This window comes from Meles meles, chromosome 18, assembly GCF_922984935.1.
Source record: "Meles meles chromosome 18, mMelMel3.1 paternal haplotype, whole genome shotgun sequence".
NCBI classification, from domain to species: Eukaryota; Metazoa; Chordata; class Mammalia; order Carnivora; family Mustelidae; genus Meles; species Meles meles.
In genome coordinates, this window is record NC_060083.1 from 21512113 (window position 1) to 21518942 (window position 6830).

Sequence of the window (6830 nt, forward strand, 5' to 3'; positions counted from 1 at the left end):
TTGGAGATGACAGAACTAGAGGGAATTTTGTTGGAAATGCCCAGGTGGTCGCCTGGGATGGACAGACCTAAGGTGGCCCAGACTGTGGACGACTTTGCTCGCTGAGTCCCTGGAATGTGACTCATACTGGCTGGCCCGACCGGCACAGTGGGTCAGGACCTGACCAGCTTGCGGAGGTGTTCCAGCCAGGAATTTTCTCTAAGGGTCAGATTCCTTGCTGATGCTCCCCAGAACAATCTTTTTTCTCTGTCCTTCCATGCTGCTTCCTCAGTTGAGGATTAATACATACCATGACATCCAGGAAGCCCTTGAGGTATGGTACTTTTGGTTGCAAGCAGTGTATTTGGAACATGCAAGGGACATCAATAGGCAAATGGGGAAGGGCTGGCAGCCATCAAGGGTGCACTATTAAGCCACTTCCCACAATGGGCAACTGGAGTTTAACCCCCCAGGGAAACAGAGATGCAAGGTAGAGCCCAAGTCTTAGAATGGTGCCATGAGGTGGGGTGGAGGGGTGAGTAGGGGGCAAGGCTGCTAGCTGTTTGCCCAGCAATCCTGGAGCATCACGGCTGGTGCCTGTTCCCAGGGGGGATTTAACTCCCCAAGGCGTGCTGTGGGCGAAGTGGCCTTCCTCAGTTCTGGAAAAGCCCTTAGGCCCAGAGAGGCAGGTGCTGGCAGCTAGAATTCACAGGTGCCCAGGAATGAGAGATGGCATGCTGCACGTGGGGGAGGGCTAGGTCAAATGGGGAAGGAAATGTCTGGTCACTTTCTCCCCAACTTCAGCCTCTAAGGATGTCAGATGCTGATCCAAGAAGAAGTTCCAAATGCCTTCCAACCCACGCCTTCTTAGATCATTCCCTGAAAAGCTGCCCATTTTTGGTTGGGCCGTGTGAGCCCCGTTGGCCTCTGTTTTTTTTCAGTGGTGATTCTCGGGAGCCTTTACAGGTCTGATAGCCGGGTTTTCGGAGGCTCGCCCACTTCATGAACGTCTTGTCTCTGGTGCTCTTGGGAGAGTCCCCTTCCTGAGCAGACCACCCACCAAAAAGCAGGACAATAACCAGCACCTCTCACTCTGGACTCTAGCCATAAATATGTTCAGAGCATCACTGCTTATAAGATGGTCATCATTGAAGAAAAGCATGCTGATCCAGCTTTAGGGTCCAGCTTTAGGGTGGACCATAAATATAGTCAAAGACATGAAGCATATTAAGAATTTTTAAAAAGATTTTATTTGTTTATTTGACAGAGAGGGATCACAAGTAGGCAGAGAGGCAGGCAGAGAGGAGGGCAGAAGCAGGCTCCTCGCTGAGCGGAGAGCCCGATGCAGGACTCGATTCCAGGACCCTGAGATCATGACCTGAGCCGAAGGCAGATGCTCAACCAACTGAGCCACCCAGATGCTCCCCAAGAATTTTTTATGACACGATATAACGCTTATGGTATCAATAGAAAAACATCGGATGATAGGGCCCAATGATCCCCACCACGTCAAATAAAGGCACTGGGAAAAAAAAAACTTTGAGAAGAAAGTGCTAAAATACTAACAGTGGTGGAAATATGAGCAATAGTTATTTTCTCCTTCATGCCTCTCTGTACTTTCCATGTGGGCAGGGGAGCAGGGCAGGGGATCGGGGCAGGGGAGGGGGGCAGGGGGAGCAGGCAGTGTGTTCGCTGTGTATACAGACCGGGATGGAGGAGACTATTAGAGGAGGCTGATAGAGGAACGCTTTGTTTCCTCCTGCCTGAGCTTACAAGGGAGAGACCTGCTTTACTGTCAGAGGGAAACGGGGCCTTCAGCTTCCGATACCTGAGTCTCTGCTACCTCATTCTGGTACCTCAGGGCCTTTCCAGCCTCTTCAGGAGCTCCCCATCAGTGGCTGTTTTCTCTGCCTGGACTGTCCTTCCAAATGGCTCCCCATCCCCCCCTTTCTCCCCCTTCTCACCCCCTGCTGGCCCCTGGCTAACTCTATCCTGTTCAGAATCTGTTTTACTGCATTGCACTGTCATCTCTACAAGGTGCCCTCGACCCTCCATCCCCAAGCTTCCTGGGATTCCCATCCAGCCCAACATGGATGCCACTCTTTTAATTGTGGTTCAATCATCTGTCTCCTTTACCTGACACAAGCTCCCCAAAGCCAAGGCCACATCTCATGCAGCTCTGTGGCAGGAGCCCTGTGCCTGGCATATAGTAGGTACTCAAGAAAATTCTTTTCCTAAGATATAATTCACATGCCGTAAAAGTCACTTTTAAATTTGTGCGGTTCCGTGGGTTTAGTCTATTCACAAGGATGTGCGACTCTCACCAGTATCCAATCCCAGAACATTTCCATCACCCCAAAAAGAAACCCCATAACCCATTAGTAGTCACTGCCCATTTTCTCCTGCTCCCTGGCCCTAGGCAACCACTCATCTGTCTTTTGTCTCAATGGATTTACTTATTCTGGACACTGCATACAAGTGGAATCATGCAATATACAGCCTTTTGTGTCTGGCTTATTCCACTTAGCACAACATCGTCAAGGTTTGCTCATCATTATGTAGGATATATATTCTGTCGTATGGACATACTAATTTTTTTTAATCCATTCATCATTTGCTGGCCATTTGGATTACTTCTACTGTGTGGACATGAGGAATAATGTTGCTATGAACATTTGTGTACAGGTTTTTGTGGGAACAGATGTTTTCAGTTCTCTTGGGTGTATACTCAGGAGTGGGATTGCTGGGTCCTAGCTTTTTTTTTTTTTTTTTTAATGTTTAACTTTTTGAGGACCTGCCAGACTGATTTCCAAAGCAGCTGCTTCGTTGTATATCCCCACCGGCCGTGTGTGAGGGTTCTGATTTCTCCACGTCTTCGCCGACATTTGTCATTGCCTGTCTTTTTTATCACAGCTTCCAAGTGGGTGTGCAGTTGCCAATGGCTTTTGAATGGATGGATGGACAGATGGATGGATGGATGGTTGGACCGATGGATGGATGGATGGATGGATGGATGGATGGATGGATGGATGGATAGACCAATGGATGGATGGACGGACATGTAGAAGTGAATGGCAGTTTCTGAGCTATGAGCGCTCCTTCTCCAGTCGCTGAGGCCTGCACCAAATGGAGACACAGCAAACCACAGCCCGCCCTACACTGTGGCTCCAGACACCCATTCTGCCTCAGTTCTGGGTGGTTCCAAACATGCAGGGGGCTTGGACTCCCCGAGGCCCATGGAGAGGCTCCAGATGGGGCAATCTCAGGCACCCCTCTAGGCCTCAGTTTCCTCTTCTGTGAAGTGGAAATAATGAGCCCAGCTGGTGGGAATGCTCATAAATGGCCCAAACAGGGAGCAGCCCACGGTGGGTGTTTCCTGTTTCCAGGCTGTTTTCTCAGAAGTCTGTCCAATATGTGTGTCGATATTGCTTCATTCAGTAACTACTGGAAAAGAGCTGGAGAAGAGGGGGCAGTGGAAGTGGGGGAGGGAGAGAGCCTGCAGAGAGGTTCATCTATGGCTGGAAACTGCAGCAGTCACTGAGGGGGTGGGAGTCACAGACATTCCCGGGAGGATTAAGCACTGGCCTCAGGAGGGTATTTCTTCCCAGCCACTTGTAACCTCCTCAAGCACTCCTATTTTCCAGATCCCTGAGCCTCCTGCTTAGGGCCTCCCTGGGAGGGAGTGGGGAGACCGGGGTGGGTGGGGGTGAGGAATGCTGGATCGAACTCAACCGGGGCTCCACGGGCAAACCTCACAGAAGAGTTTTCCAGATTCCAGGACCAACCTTAATAGACAAGTAATGGCTACTCAGAGCCCTGTAGGGTGGAGGATTTTAAGGCTCAGTAGGGAAAAGTAGCTGCATCCGCCCCAGGGCTCAGGAGTGGGGCATTATAAGAGCAATGACCTGTATTTACTGTTGTATCCCACTGTAGGGCCAGCTCTCCATGGACGGTTTCTGGGTCTCCCAAGTAACTTGTTGGTTGGGGCAGTTAAAAGTTCAGGAGAAAAAGAGGAGAAGGATAAAATAAATTGCTGAAACTACTAGAGGGTGGCAGCCACGGCTGCTTGCCCCCTGGAAGCACGAGAATCATGGAGGGCCCCGCAGAGGCCGCTGTGTAAGCTGCCAGATGACCTCAGGGACGCTCCTTGCGAAGGGAAAGGTGTGTGTGTTGGGTGAGAGGAGAACACACGCTCTCTGTTTTATCGGAAGGGAAACCACAGCGGGCCGTGGATTGAGAGAGGCAGAGAGAATGCAGAGAAACGCGGGCAGCTTTGTGATGGCCCCTATGCTCCCTTGTGTCATCTACAATTCCATAGTAATTATTGCGTCATGAGTACTTAACCCCGAGCTGGAGAGATTCCTTCTGGAAGCATCAGGACATCTGCCCTGGCTTGGCCACTTCTGGAAGGTTTTCTGGGCCTGGGTCTCCCTGCTAGGTATCGGGTGACCCATCCCGGTTACTGGACAAGCATGGGCCCCTCTCCCTGGGACAGCCCTCTGCCTCAGAGAGTTTGAATTGGAGACAGAGGAGCAGTGGTTGATAGCAGGGTAGATGTCTAAAAGACCCCCAGAGAGAAGAGAGATTGGGGGTGGTCAGGGCAAGGGCCAAAGCCACAGTGAGCCGTGCTCAGAGGTGAGGGAGTGGGGGACACCTGGCCCCAGCCAGACCGTGCATGGAGAGCCCAGGCCCCGGGGCAGATGAGCTTGGGGTGTGGAAATACCCCCCAGGCTGCTTGACACCAGGACCTGCGGTCCATCTCCCAGCTTCCTTATTGCCCAGAGAATTCTACAATAAACTCTTATTTCCCCGAAACCTGTGGGAGGGGCTCGCCCTCCTCTGGCTCCCTACTAGAGCCCGGCAGGGATGCTGCTGCTGCTTTACTGAGGGAGTCTCCTGTTCCATGGTAAAAAAAGAGAAAGCAACCCTTTCACCGGCGATTGAGGATGAAGGGGAGCTAGACTATGCTAAGGCATCACAGCGAAAAGTATCTTGATACTGCATTTTCCCGGGTGCTGGGGAAGCAGAACTTGGCCAAAATTCCTGTGGAAGGATGGCGATAAAGGAGGGCTCTTGTCACTGTGAGCACTGGGTGTTGTATGTAAGGGATGAATCACTGAACCCTACTCCTGAAACCAGTATTGCTCTGTACAGAGGCATCTGGAGGGCTCAGTCTGTTTAGCGTCTGCCTTTGGCTCAGGTCATGATCCCCAGATCCTGGGATCCAATCCCATGTCTGGGCTCCCTGCTCAGCGGGAAGTCTGCTTGTCCCTCTGCGCCATCCCCCACCCCAACTGGCGCTCCTTCTCTCTGCTCTCAAATGAATAAATAAAATTCTTTTTAAAAAAACATTACACTAAAAAAAAAATTGCACTGTCCACTAACTACCTAGAATTTAAATAAAAGTGTGAAAAGATAAATAAATTAATTAATTAAATGGGTAATATTAGTTCAGTTTTTCTTGGTTTATAGAAATATCTATGTTAATGCAAAAACAAGTAATTTAGCATTAGGATTAAAGTGAGTATTTGCTTATTTAAAAAAAAAAGATGAAGAAAAAGAAAAGGCAATCTATTTTTTGCAGCCTCGAAGGGACTGGAGCAAATGGCCTGTTTTCTGGTGCACCCATCTGTCCCATGGGGAATTCGAAGACCCAGGCTTTCTCACCCCGCAGCTGGAAAGGTCACCCAGTGCTTGAAGTTACCTGACATTTACCACTTGAACTGTTGGAAGGGTCAGCAAATTTCTCCGCTTCCACTCCATTTTCTGCACTGGAGGCTGTGTGAAAACGCCCTTCCTGTGGTCGCTCAGGGTGATGAGTCCAGGGGTCAGGAGGGTGGGACAGGATTCCCAGGGCAGGTAATTTCCCAACATGGTTGGATTTTTTTTCTACTTTTTAGATTAGCACTGACTTATTTTTCCTTTGCGGGCACAGGTCTGTGAGTTGGGTTCTTTTTTTTTACTTTTTAAGGTTTTTTAAAAATTTTTTTTACTTATTCACTAGAGAGAGAGAGAGAGAATACAGGAGAGAGAGCATGAGCACTGGGGAAGAGCAGAGGGAGAGGAGGGAGCCTGATGTGGGGCTCGATCCCAGGACCCTGAGATCACGACCTGAGCCGAAGGCAGGCGCTTAACTGAAGGGGCCATCCAGGCGCCCCACAGGTCTATGAGTTTTAACATTTGTGTAGATTCCCGTAAACATCACTAGCATAAGCCCTGGTAACCAATGACATATTCTCTCCCTATAGCTTTGCTTTCTTTCTGAACTGTCACATAAATGGAATCATGCCCTGTACAACATTTTGGGCCAGATTCCTTTCCTCCACCATAATGCCTCTGAGAACCATCCAGGTAGTTAAGTATGGATAGTTTGTTGTTTTGTTGCTAAAGAATATTCCATGTGGATGAATCAGTCTACTCACCCACCGAAAACTCATTTGAGCGATTCCAGTTTTTGACAATTATGAGAAGGGCTGCTTTAAACATTTGTGTGCAGGTTTTGGGTGAACATAAGTTTCATTTCTCTGCATTGAATACCTAGGAGTGAAATGGCTAGGTCATGTGGGGAGTGTCTGAGAAACCTCTGAACTGTTTCCCAGAATGGGTGTAGTAGATCACAGTTCCGCCAATGACGCATGAGCACTGTGGTCACACTACATACTGGCCAGCACTTGGTATTGTCAGGTTTTTGGCTTTTTTAACCATTCTGATAGCGGTGTGGGGGTGTCTCATCGTGGTTTTGCATATCGCCTACCGATCCACGATGCTGAGTAACTTTCCATGCATAGATTTGCCATCTGCACAGCTTTGGTGAAGTATCTGTTCAAGACTTTGGCTCATTTTTTAAATTT